The sequence below is a fragment of the Megalopta genalis genome, chromosome 2 (assembly GCF_051020955.1).
Source record: "Megalopta genalis isolate 19385.01 chromosome 2, iyMegGena1_principal, whole genome shotgun sequence".
In the NCBI taxonomy this organism is placed as follows: domain Eukaryota; kingdom Metazoa; phylum Arthropoda; class Insecta; order Hymenoptera; family Halictidae; genus Megalopta; species Megalopta genalis.
Window position 1 is genome coordinate 37,070,379 of NC_135014.1, and position 13,561 is coordinate 37,083,939.

The 13,561-nt window shown below is 40.9% G+C and overlaps 1 protein-coding gene and 3 non-coding genes across 4 annotated transcripts in view; all 4 read right to left on the reverse strand.

Annotated features, from left to right (window-relative positions):
- LOC117225397 (uncharacterized) overlaps positions 1-9,995 on the reverse strand; it is a 47,693-nt gene extending 37,698 nt beyond the window's left edge. Inside the window, exon 1 of the mRNA XM_033478935.2 lies at positions 9,861-9,995. The gene's annotated coding sequence lies outside the window, so the exon portion shown is untranslated. The remainder of the gene's footprint in view (positions 1-9,860) is intronic.
- Positions 7,170-7,242, reverse strand: TRNAR-ACG (transfer RNA arginine (anticodon ACG)). The gene has a single exon. It is a non-coding gene; the product is annotated as a tRNA-Arg (tRNA).
- Positions 9,996-10,906: 911 nt separating the features above from the next.
- TRNAI-AAU (transfer RNA isoleucine (anticodon AAU)) lies at positions 10,907-10,980 on the reverse strand. The gene has a single exon. It is a non-coding gene; the product is annotated as a tRNA-Ile (tRNA).
- An 89-nt stretch (positions 10,981-11,069) lies between these two features.
- Positions 11,070-11,143, reverse strand: TRNAI-AAU (transfer RNA isoleucine (anticodon AAU)). Its single transcript has one exon. It is a non-coding gene; the product is annotated as a tRNA-Ile (tRNA).
- Between the last annotated feature and the right edge of the window lie 2,418 nt (positions 11,144-13,561).

Genomic DNA, 13,561 nt, shown 5'->3' on the forward strand with positions numbered 1-13,561 from the left:
ACCGATATACTCGTTACATTGTGTGCCTCGTCAATATTTCCAAACGTCGTAACAAATGTAATCGAATAGTAATCGCCGGAACTGTCAGACTGCGCCCGACGAATCACGAACGATTATTCCATGGACAAAAGATTGCTGGTCCCCGTTTCCCATCGATTTCGCTCGGCAGATTAACCGGCACTGATTCCGGCCGTTCATGAATTTTGAAAGCGGGACGCACGATCGTGCAGTGTATTTTGTTAAAGAGCTGAAAGGACTGCGAGAGCTTTTCTCTCGTCGGTCGGCCCGCTCGCGGAGCCGTGCACGCGTCGACCGTAGAAAATTTCGATTGCATTTCGACATTAAATGACTTCGCTCTGTCAATAGTCGCATGTAAATACCGAGCAGCGGGCAATAAACGGTTCCCAATGTGTTCGACGCGGCCGGAATAGACGCATCCTGTGGAAATTCGCGTCCCCGACCGGAAGTCGAGGGAGACCGCATCGAGATAACCGGTCCCCGCCAGATGTCCCGATTACCCAGCATGTCCACGACCCACCGAATCATTTGTCGCTGAGGAAAAACTTGAAATACATTATTTAACCCTCGGACGGCGGACATCTTTCAGCATTTATGGCGGCCACGGTTAGATCCGTTCGAATCTTCACGATTCATTTTCATTTGTATATTGTTTTGGGACCAACGATAATCCTTTTATCAGCTTCAATACTAATAGTTAATAATTACATGTGACTGACACAAAATTAGAATTTAGATGGAATGTTTGTAAGTCTGGGTCCAAATGGACCCGGCTCCCGTCGTCCGAGCGGACGACAAAATTGTGAATAAGAGCATCGATAATCTACGAATTTCATGTATTTGCGAGAAAAGCGAATAAGCGATACTCGAGAAGAGTTTAGGAAGAATTTATTTATTCATTTATTTATTTATTTATTTATTGAAATAACGTGTCTAGGCCCAATATAACGTACAGGAAATGATGAAATATAAAGGAATGTGCAACGTACGCGACGTGTGACATACAAGAGAGGTTACAGGGCGGCTCTCGGCATCTTATGCAATGTCATTTCACAATTGCAGACACTGCCATTGAAAAAATATCGATTTTATCGGTGATCCCATTAGCATAAATACAGATTCCGGTGATCCGATCATAGAAGCTAAGATCGGTTTTAAATTTCGGTGTAGCGGATAATGGAGGGAAGCGGATAAAACGCTCAGAGGTATTAAAGTTAACTGAATTAAGTAATGCCGAAGAGTCGACAACATTGTTAATAATTTTGAATAAGAAAAGTGCATCTGCAGCGATCCTCCGATTCTCCAATGTAGACAAATCAAGAGCAAGCAGAATAAGATCATAATTATGGTCGGTTTTCAACATTGGAGACTCCAAGATATCTGATCGAATGCGATAGAAACTCAGTCGAAAGTAACAGCACTTCGTACAACGTTACGAGAAAAAAAAAACGAAAAATATTACCTTCAAACCATAAAAGAAAATAATTGTCTGCCATAATTACGCATTAACTGCTAGCGGTTTCGAATTACGTGCGATTAAATATGCATAAAATAGTTGTGAAACAAGCATAATTTTATTATAAAAGGATGCATAATTTTTGAGATAATGGTCAGGGTTAATACGACCATACGAAATATTAAAAATTATGATAAATTCAAAATTTTTTAAATTATCCAATTTAAATCCGATCTTAAATCCGATCTTGTTATTATAACAAATTCATTAAATGAATTACCTACCCCAATTAACATTATCTGTCGATGAAATTTTCGATCAATTTTAGAATTATTTCTTATAATTCAAATATTGTATCAGGATTATTTTTTACTACACATTATTGTTCTAATACAATATATGCTTTTGAAAGAATTATTCATGTTATAAAAAATGTAAACTTTGGTTAATTAATTTGCTTAACTCATATAAATGGAGCCTCATTCTTTTTTATAATTATTGGGTTGGCAACTAAGTAATTGCCGATTTCAGTTATAGATGTCTCTCACTCCCATTTTTATGATATCCGTAATTGTTATATTATAAAAAATTATTATTATTATTATGTTATTTTTTATTATCCGTGAATGTTAGCAACTGGACAAATTGAATGCAGCGGTCAAGGAAAAGCGACCAGAATTGGTCAATCGTAAAGGTGTCATTTTCCACCAGGACAATGCTAGGCCGCACACGTCTTTGTCCACTCGGCAAAAATTGATGGATATTGGTTGGGAATTGATGTTACACCCACCATATAGTCCTGATCTCGTGCCATCGGATTACCACTTATTTCGATCCCTGGACTACTCCCTTCGTGGTAAAACTTTTAATGATGATGACGCGCTGTAAAATCTCACTTAACTCAGGTTTTGGCCGAAAAGGATCAGACTTTCTACGAGCGTGGAATTTTCAAGTTGTCAGAAAGATGGCAAAAGGTCATCGAACAAAATGGAAAATACATTACAAATTAAACTTCATTCCAAGTAAAAAAGAATTTTTTATTTCATTGAACAAATCGGCAATTACTTAGTTGCCAACCCAATATTTATAACATCATATATATTATAAATATATATATTCATATTGGATTTTATTTGGAATTGGAATTTATTATAACGTCGATTCAATATGTGTCCCATTCATTGCAGTTATCCCCTATAATTAAAGAGTAGTGTATAGATCCTTAAGAACACGAAGATCATCGAAACTATGAATCTACTTCTGCCTCCCGCAATTAAAGTCGACAATTTTCATTCCCATCTACAGTTTAATCATCGGATTACTCGCGGAGGCAGAAACGTGCCAGTTCGCAGGGACACGGATCCGTCCAGCTTATCGAAGCTTCCACCATCTCCAAAATAAAACGAGAAGCTCGTTAAGCACTCGCAAACTCGTTCCCGGCAGCGAACGCGCACAAAGCCTGCAGCCCCGATGATCATTGTCATAGCACAGGCCTAAGCAGACACAAGAAATCACGTCCGCGTAATTTATTGCTGGCAGGCGAGCAATCGCCGATAAGCTCGTTCCAATTCGCCTCTAATTAAATCGAACGTCGATTAACCGCGTTGATTAGCGGTCGTTGGTCAGCATTGATTCGACGAGGAACGCTCCGCGACTGCCTGGAAAGAGGAAACTACGATAAAACCGGGTTTGCGTGGACGAAATTGGGAGACACGGTTCTCTTCGATATTCTTCAGCTAAGTGGACTGACTAGTCGAATGAATTTTTATAGCTACCTGTGGACCTGCCGGTCTTTTATTGGAAACGTTGAACGACGAAAGTGAAACCGCCAATGGTGGACGATTTGAATGAAATAAAGGGTGGTTCGCTGTCGGATTTTTATTAGATAATTCGCCCGAAGATTTAAGAGCGACTTATCAAACTATTCCAGCATCTGGCTTTTGCTCTTGTCAGAAAAGTTAGACGGCGAAAGCTCTACCGAGGTTTCGGACGAGGAAATTCCGACTAATTGTCCTCTGAATTATTTTTTAACGAGCCCGCAAGAATGACGGACCACTTGATTTGTTAATTTACGGTCGTTCAGACTGCAACGATGCATTTATGAATGATTTATTCAATATCTCTGTCACTACTTGTACAACAAATATTACAACAACGCGTGAGTTAAAAAGTCAGAATAAACGTGTTATTGTTACTTTTATAAGCTAATAGGAAACAGCTGCTTTTAACGTTCCAATAAATCTAGCGTCAAATAGAGGGAACAGCGATCCAGAGAAAATAACGGAGACTTTTCTATTTAAAGATACCATTTTCTTAACTGCTTTTTCTTTTCGCAATAGTTCGGACGAGCTATCGCCTGGTAATCTCGCCTCGATTAGAGTCCAGATCTCGTCGAAAAATACACGCCCGGTGAAACTGTTCGAGTAAATTCGAGACTGTATTATGGGAGGATAGTGTTCCGCGTCTCGCTGCTCGGCACGAGCTGAAATTCACCTGGCGAGATCGTCTGCCGAGTTCACGGTGGAATGGCGGGGAATCTCGATGGGGTATTTGGCGGAGCGACCCCCGGCCCTCTGTTTATCTTCCGGGTGAAGTTTCTTGCGGCGTCGAAGAACGCAAAAGGAGAAACAAAGTGTCGAAAGGGGGCATCGTCTCCTGGCCCGGCCGGAATGCGCACTATTCCTGGAGATTCTTCGGCGGCACGTTGCCGCTCGCGCTTGCGAAAAAGTTCTTCCTGGTCGTGCTCCGTTTACACGAGGCATTCCCGTGCACCTGACGAGAAAGTATCCGAGAGGCTCGCGATCGATTCGCAATTTTATGTATAATTCATTGGCCGCACGTTATCTCCGCAGCGTTCCGATACGAATTATCTACGATCGACCGACACACGGCGAAAAATTCATCGGGAACGCATTTCTTTAACGCGTTGACTGCCGCGTCACCCGTACTCGGGTGACAGCAAAAGTTCTCATCAGGCCACGTCACCCGTAATTCGGGTGACGCTGATTTGACTACTTACAAAGGATTTCCGAAAATGTTTCGACAAATATTCTACAAGAGGTAATGAAACTATTGAATTCTTATAAAAATGGTTTATTAAAAAAATTATTCGCAGTGTATAACATTAAAACATTCTCTGCAAAGTTGAGGTTGATCAGGACAGCTTGGACAAAAAATTGTTTGTTTTTTCAGATATGCTCGTGCCTCTGATCGGTCCATTTCGTATCTTTTATTTGAACTGTAGCTTCCTCAGTATCATCAACATTTCTGTCTTCTTCCATGACCAATTCTCGTAAAATCTCGTCAATAGTATCTTCATAACATTCATTATCACTAAGATTATATTTATCAGTATCCAAATCAGAATCTGACGATGTAATTTTATTTATGCTTCTCCTTCCGGGCAATCCGATCTCTTTTCATTATTGAAAAAAAATAAGGGCAGAGATTTTAAGTTATACCATTCGGTACTCGGCAAAGATTCCAACTGTTCATGCAGGAACAGAAACAGACATGAATTAACGGCACTATAGCGGCACGAGTGGCCTGTAGGAGATTTTGTTGTAAATACGCGTGGCAGTCAACGTGTTAATGAGCAACCGCGCGGACGATCGAATTACAAGCAGGAATTTCGCAGCGAAGACAAGAGTATCAAGAAACTTCGGAACAATCGTCACGTTTCATACAGAGTGCTTTATGCGAGATTTTTCCCGTCCAAAATAACGCAGACTGGTCTTGTCGGAGGTCAGCCGCCGTTCGCGTTGTTCGAACTCCTAACATAAATTAATTCGGTGCTGATCGAAAATCCTTTTGTACGAACAATTCTCTACGCAGATGCGCCGAAGGAGTGCTATCGAGAACGGAAAATACAGGGTCCCCCGGAAAGAATCATCCGATCTCAAAAATTTATATTTTAAAAAATTACACACAGAAAATTATAATTCAAACACGAATATAACGGGGAAATGTGTGAGTTTTTGTTTACAAGTGTTCAATATGACTTCCTTTCGTTACACGTATGATATCATTGCGATATGAAAGTTCTTGCCAAACACGGTGTAATGTATCTCTGGTAACTGTTTGTACAGCATCACAAATGCGTTTTTTCAGTTCATTTACACTTGTAGGTAAAGGTGGTACAAAGACAAGATCCTTCACAAATCCCCAAAGGAAGAAGTCGCATGGGGTTAGCTCGGGTGATCTCGGAGGCCAACTGTGTAGAACCATATTATCGGATGAACTGCGACCAATCCAACGGTTTGGTAGTTCCGTGTTAAGAAAATTCCGAACCTCCAAGTGCCAATGGGGTAAAAAGTAAAACTCGCACATTTTCCCGTTATATTCGTGTTTGAATTATAATTTTCTGTGTGTAATTTTTTTTAAATATAAATTTTTGAAATCGGATGATTCTTTCCGGGGAACCCTGTATTTTGCGCGGAATGGTCTTGTCGGAGGTCAGCCGCCGTTCGCTTTAGCGAACTCCTAACATGAATTAATTCGGTGCTGATCGAAAATCCTTTTGTACGAACAATTCTCTTACGCAGATGCGCCGAAGGAGTGCTATCGAGAACGGAAAACATTAGGGTGTCCCATAAGTTCTTTCCGCGCCGCGCTATTCATGAATCTAACTGGCTGTGTTTATATAAACACGCAGACTTACCCCTAGGCTGTTTAGGGTATCGGTTTCAGTCATCCCAGAGCTATTTTAAAGTACGTTTCGTTGGTGACAAAGTTCCTTACAAAAATTTTTCTACGCCGTTCAATACGGATAGCTAAAAGAAGCATATATTTGCGGCATGTTATGCTTCATTGCTTTAAAAAAAGTGATAGGGCAAAGAACACTGCAAACGAGATTTGTACCGAGATTTGTATTTTTACGGCGATGGTTCTACGACTATTAAGACAGTCCGCAATTGGTTTAAGAGATTTAGAGCTGGCAATTATGATTTGAAAGATGAAGACCGCAGCGGTCGTCCAACAACGATGGATGCGGACCTCATCAAAAATATGCTCGCTGAAAATCCGCGATATAGTGTGCGCCAGATAGCGGATGCCACTAACATACCCAGGATAACGGTACATAAGCATTTAATCAAGATGGGATATGTGAATCGACTCGAAGTTCCGCACCGTCAAATTTTCGTCACGACAACGCAAAATCGCATGTTGCGTTGGTCCTAAGACAAAAATTATTGCAGTTTGATTGAGACGTTCTACCTCATCCTCTGTGCTCCCCAGACATTGCTCCATCCGATTATTACTTGTACCTCAAGGTTAAAAAATTCTCTCCGTGAAAAACGGTTTAAATTCGTAAGCGAAATAAAAACGCACCTTGACCAATATTTTGCAAATAAGCCTCAACAATCTTGGAAAGACGGCATAACGAGGCTTCCTGAAAGATGGAAGAAGGTAATAGAACAGAACGGTTCATATATAACGCGATAAATTAACTTTAGACAACAAATATCGTGTAATCATTTCGCATCAGAAAAAAGGAAAGAACTTATGGGACACCCTAATATTTTGCGCGGAATGGTCTTGTCGGAGGTCAGCCGCCGTTCGCTTTAGCGAACTCCTAACATAAATTAATTCGGTGCTGATCGAAAATCCTTTTGTACGGACAATTCTCTTACGCAGATGCGCCGAAGGAATGCTATCGAGAACGGAAAATATTTTGCGCGGAAAAAAAATATTCCGATCCTGCCAGGATTCGAACCTGGAATCTTCTGATCCGTAGTCAGACGCGTTATCCGTTGCGCCACAGGACCGCCTTGTTTCAACCCCTCTAATTTTAGAGAGAACTGGTGCACCGAAATCACGTTAGAATTCCTCGAACTCTGCGAACGATGTATTCTATTCGTCTATCGATCAACACCTACGGCACGAGTAAATTCGTTTTTCTCGCACCTGACGCATTTCATATGACATTTAGAACTTTACTTGACCTTTTCGTCGAACTACAACCCTGGCGTCGGATAAAAAAAAAAAAAAATTAGTTCTCGGAGATGTCCCGTTTAACTTCGTGCTTTAGACGTAGCCGCAATTGTCTCGCGGTAACCGTTGGTTAACAACTTCGCGAAGAAAAGTTTGCCGAACTTCCGAACGAAGCCGTCTGATTTATTCATTCGTAAACGCGGGACGCGTTTTGTTTGTGTTTATAAGAAAAATCAACTGATCCGAAAATTCTAAACATGTTTCGACAGAATACAGGAAATCAATTCCCGAAGTTCCTGTAACCTTCATTAAGTTCTATTAATTGTTCAACGTGCAATTTATGGATTTTTTGAAGTGCAATCTTTTCGATCAATTTTTTAACACACGATCTGTTCAGTTTTTAACGCACGATTTATTAATTTTCCAACGAGCAATTTATTAATCCTTTAACAAATGATTTATTACTTATTTAGCAGTGTAGCTACATAGCTTATACAATTTATGAATTCGCCGCGAGAGATATCGCACCCTCTCGGTCTGCATTTCACGAGCAATATAACTGCGGTTTATAATTATCAAAGTCGGCATTGCATAATAAACTATACGCAAGCAAGAATTGTGTAATGACCGATATAAAGTGCCAATTAATTTCAAAATATCGAATTATTATATAATCGCGGCAACAAAAGAACGAGCGGCGTTTATCTAAAAACTAAATTGAGTTCCAGTTACTTGCTCGTCGTAAGGGGCCCGGAAAACGTCGGGCAGTTTCAGCTGGTTTCCAATAAAGGTAATCGGTTGCGCATTACGGGTGTACAAAAATGGATGCAACTCGGGAACAAGGTCGCGCAGGGCACATTTTTATGGCGACTTTTTTCGTTTGTAAGGTGACCCCCACCCCCCATCGTTCGCGGTCGAACTGGGTCCCTAACAGTTCAAACGGAACTATCCGCACGCCGGACGTCTACTAGACACATATGTACACGCTTGTCTATCGTCTGTCCCGGTATAGTAAACAGGCAAATAGTATATTCGAACAGCGGGCGTAAAACATGCCGTTTTTATAATGCCCTCGTCGCTTAATCGAATTCTTGCCGCGAAGGATTAAATATAAACATCACAATGACCCTGAACTCCTATCTCTCCACAGGGAGTTAATTACATTAGCCCCTCCAGACACGAACAAATTTTTTTCCCCTATCTCTTCCTATATTTACATCCCCTTTTCTTATTCGATTCTATCAACTAATATTAATCCCTTATTATTATATTATTATTATTAAACCCTTTCCCCATTCATAGCCGAGGGTGAGGAAGATCAAATACTACATCTTTAAAAAGAAACTCTTTCATAAAACCACCTGCGGCGCCAATGCGTGGTATTATTTTTACTGCTGTTACGTCGTAACATCGAAAACATTTATAGATACAGCGAAACGATCAACGCAGAAAAAGCCGATTTACCTAAATAATATATATATATATATTTACCTAAATATTTACCTAAATATTTACCTATATATACTTACCTAAATATTTACCTATACATATTTACCTAAATATTTACCTATATATACCTATATTTACCTAAATAAATATTCAGTGAAATTCTAAGAAACTCCGGAACAACGCCTTAGGAAAACATGTGGCCGAAGTGACCATCAGGTGAGAAGAATCACACCTGGACATCCATGGGGTTCGCCGACTCCCGAGCGAGTCCCGAAAGAATTCCAGGAGTCGGGCATTTTTCCGCAAGGGAAAATCTCTGATTCGTTGGCCCTATCGCCACCATACTCGCGAAGTCCTCGAATTTGTCAAGCGTTGGGCAACAGACTTCAAAAGCTTCGAGACTATTCAAACATCGTGCTGTTCACTTGCGAGGCCTCGTCTCGAATACGCGTCGGTCATTGTTTGATCCCCTCGTCGGACCGAATATAAACAACAAGTCGAAAGAGTTCGACACAATTTCCTCAGATTTGCAGGCTTGAAGCAAGGACAAGGAACGACTTTACAGATCCTAATAATGCTCCGATTATGTCAACATCTACGCTATATCTTTCAATAAGTAATTCGCTCGCGCCGAAACAACAACGTTCCAACGATGGTACATGTGTACCCGTGTGCCATAAAGGGGTTCAGACAGAGGAGATCGACCACCGTATCAATTGAATCCTGAACGATTCGCGCCATTTAAAAATACGTGACACGATTCCATTGACAATAGTACCTACAATAGTACCGAAGTTGTTGTCAACGGTGGAAAACGATCAGACACAAGAATGATATCCTAAAATCGTACGAGAACAGATCCATTGGTATAATGGTAAAGCAATAGGTGTCGTATAGGGTCCGACGGTCGCAGCTTCGAAAGAGAAGTAAAAAGTGGGTTGCTCGCGTCGGGGAACACCTCGGACGCGTGATCGTCACCCCGATAAAACAACGGCGAACTCACCGTGGTCGATGGAACTGCGGCCCCGGAACGAAGAATAAGAAAAATCGCGAATGGTATCGCAACAAGCGACAGTCCCAGCCAGCTAGGAACGTAATCGGTGCACGTTCGTGGCGCGCACACGATCGCACACGGGTCGCCGATACTTTCGAAACAATACGCGCACCTCGTGACACTTCCGCGAAACAACAATAATCGAGCACTTATCGAACGATCTCTCTCCGTATCGACGACACACACCCAGGGACCAGGCCAAATGGGAGACAGACCGTTGTTTACGCGGACCGGAAGACGGCGAACGGTTCGGGTGTCTGTCCGCTCACCGAACGAACCACCGGACACTTTAAATCGACGAGTAACGTCAATGTCACCCCGTTAACCGTGCATCGGGGAACAGTAGAAGGGTGCCGATCCGATGCGGCGGGGTATCACGGGTCGCCAGCTTTTGCCAGCGATCAATCGATGGTATCCATTCACCGTTCGCACTCGGATCGGTCACGTGTGTCACATAGTTGGCGCGCGACCCGTTCAGAAAACCGTGGACACCAGCGAGCAGCGGCGAGAGCTGTCACGAGCCGTCCTCACACTCGCCATTTTGGTTTACACTGACACTCGGGAACGGGCAGCGAGGTGTTTTAACGTGGGTGCGCATGCGCGCGACAGGTGGCTGCCCGGGAGTTGAACGTGATCCGCAATGCCGGAGTTTTTCGTTTCGCGTTTTCCACGGTCACGATCCATCGCGATCGAAAACCGTTTCCAGACCGAGCAAGTCGAAATTCTCGCGCGACCGAGTTCGAATGGAATTCGACCGATCTCACCGTCCGTTGAGTTACCTACGCACGAATAGTTACCGACGATTGCTCTGTTATCGCACGAGAATGAAAATCTCTGTGAGTCAAGATGTTCGCCGCTAGGGGTCGTAATTATGATCAAGGGTTTTTATTGTTTTTCTTGTATAATAATGAAAGAATTTCGCTGTGCGATAATGTAAGCATATCGAAAAAATATTTAAGAAGGGCAAAACGACTCTTGTAACTGGAAAAAAAAAGTGGCCCATGGGGGGATCGAACCCACGACCTTCGCGTTATTAGCACGACGCTCTAACCAACTGAGCTAATGGGCCGCTTGATACATAAGAATTTCTGCACGATTTTTAGCGGATAGTTCAGCTTTCAGATATAGATGAAAATTTGCTGCGCGCAAAAGAAAACTTGGCCCATGAGGGGATCGAACCCGCGACCTTCGCGTTATTAGCACGACGCTCTAACCAACTGAGCTAATGGGCCCCGTTGGTATCAACTTGCTTAGGGATTATCTTTAGCTTCATAGCTGCGTTCATATTTACTCTTCCGAATTTCCTGGTAAATATTTATGCGCTAGCAGGGTAATTTATTATAGTTGCATTACTATAATACAGAGTTCAGTGTTTAACTGAACTTAAGATGGTAGTATTCTTACATGTTTAATTAATGCGCTAAAAAAAATAGTTCATGACAAATTTAGAACCGAAGAATTAATTTCCACCACAAGGATGGGTCATAATAAGTTTGTTTCATTATTATGTATACGATAATTAATAATTACATACAATATATCAAATTTTAGTAAAATATAGTTAAATATAGTAAAAATATAGTAAATATATTTAAATATAAATAATATTATTATAATAATAAAATAATACAATAATATTATAATTAATTATATAATAAAATATATTTAAATTATATTTATAGTAAATATAGTTAAAATATAGTAAAATATAGTTTAAGTAAAATATCAAATGGCCAATTTGAAGAATCGAGTAAAAACGGCATGGAACGTATTAAAGAATGTTTCCGGATAACGAATACATTGTATTTGCATTTTTATATTTACAAAAAACATACATATATTTCCGAACAGGAAACGATTCCGGGACTTTGGATTTACCAGCCGGATGCTCTACTCATTTCGCCAACGCAAGTTCGAGACATTTCACTTATGTTTATGGTACATTTTGAAGATTCGTAACTTTAATTATTTATATCTTTAAAATTACCGAGTATCTACACCTAATATTTTAGACGCAAAAACCAGTTCAAATCAAAATCGTACAATTGGGGTCCTTCCCTTGTAAGATCTTGACTTCCTAAATACGTGTCAAAGAATAAGCCCCGTCGAACCCAACATTTAACCTTACCATAAATTAATCGACTGCGAAATTGTCTCGTCAGACTTTCTGCCTCCGATTTCCCTTACAAATAAGCTGTCATTACATATAAATGAGACTGATTAAACACTAAATATATTGAAAAATATTTTATTGCCCATGGTATAAATCGTGACATTTGATCTACGACTGTTAAACGTGAAAAATCTCATATGCTCGGTAATAACTGTGGGATCAAACTCCATATATAAAATACAGAAATATACTTCCTGCCGCGGCAACCAAACTGCTGACAATAGCACTCGGATGACCGTTGACTCCGGCATAGGATCGTAAACACCAGCGATTATTTTATGAATCATTTCTATCTATTAATTAGACGATAATGTATAGTGAAGACTTTAAATTTTTATGTTATCACTATGCCGTCCGCAGATCTTAGATATGATTCTTTCGTTTGACGCCGGCATAATAGCTTGGAAATTTTAAATTTAAAAAAAAATTTCGAAGATGGCGGTAATATAAATTCCTAAAATTAACATATGTCATCCAAGAATTTTCGTACTTAATTCTTAGTTAAATAAACACAATGCTATAGTTAGCTTGCTGCCTTTTAACACCCAAGAAATATAGTTCAAATGTTATTTCATTTTTTTAAAATGGCACCAAAGTGGTATACAACAGATAGTTTTTGCATGGCACCAACGTGGTGCCAACAGACGGCATAGTGTTAATAAACATAGGTCAATGAACACACAGGAATTATGTAAACACAGTTGAAAGTAATGCATTTCTAAATACCTTTTACATTTGATCTCGACTATTTTGGGCGGCTTTTTATGCGCCAAATTTCGAGATCATTCACCTAGCATGCACTGTGACTAGGTACAGTAAATAATGAGGCGTAAGCTAATAATTCGCGAATGAGTCCGCGTTTTATTTAGAGCGGTCGGAGCGTTTATGTTTGACCACGTGAATCACACTCGTTTGAGTATGCAGATGCAGCGTGAGCTGCTCCGATATCCCCCAATCGCTTAATCGAAGCGCAAAGAATGTCAACAAGCGCAGAGGTAATTATATCGTGCGCTGCTTTGCAAGTTCAAAGTCGCATTAAACGATCATCGCAGGTTTCTCGAAATCGTCGAAGTTTTTGTGCATTCCGGCCGCGCGAGGCTAGCGGAAGATTTCAAAGTGTACGTAATCCGGCGATGCGATCAGCATACGCAACTGTTAGCATCTTTAACGATTAGAAAACACGCCTTTGCAGCCAGCAACGGAAATCGACGACGGTTTCAGAGATGCTAGTTGCCAGCAAGAGCGTTTTGAGCGCGGAACTATTGTTAGACTCGCCGTTGCATGCGAAAGACAGTCCATTGACCGTTCTTCGTTGGCTCTAGGTATAGTGAGATCGATATAGGGTTCACGAACCTTCCTATACTGGGGATAGAACGATGAAGAATGCATCGAGAAAAGCTTGGGGGACATGGAAAAAGTTCGTCCGACACGGAAGTTCTACGGACGTCGATTTTCGCTCATTCATTTCAGTTTCTGT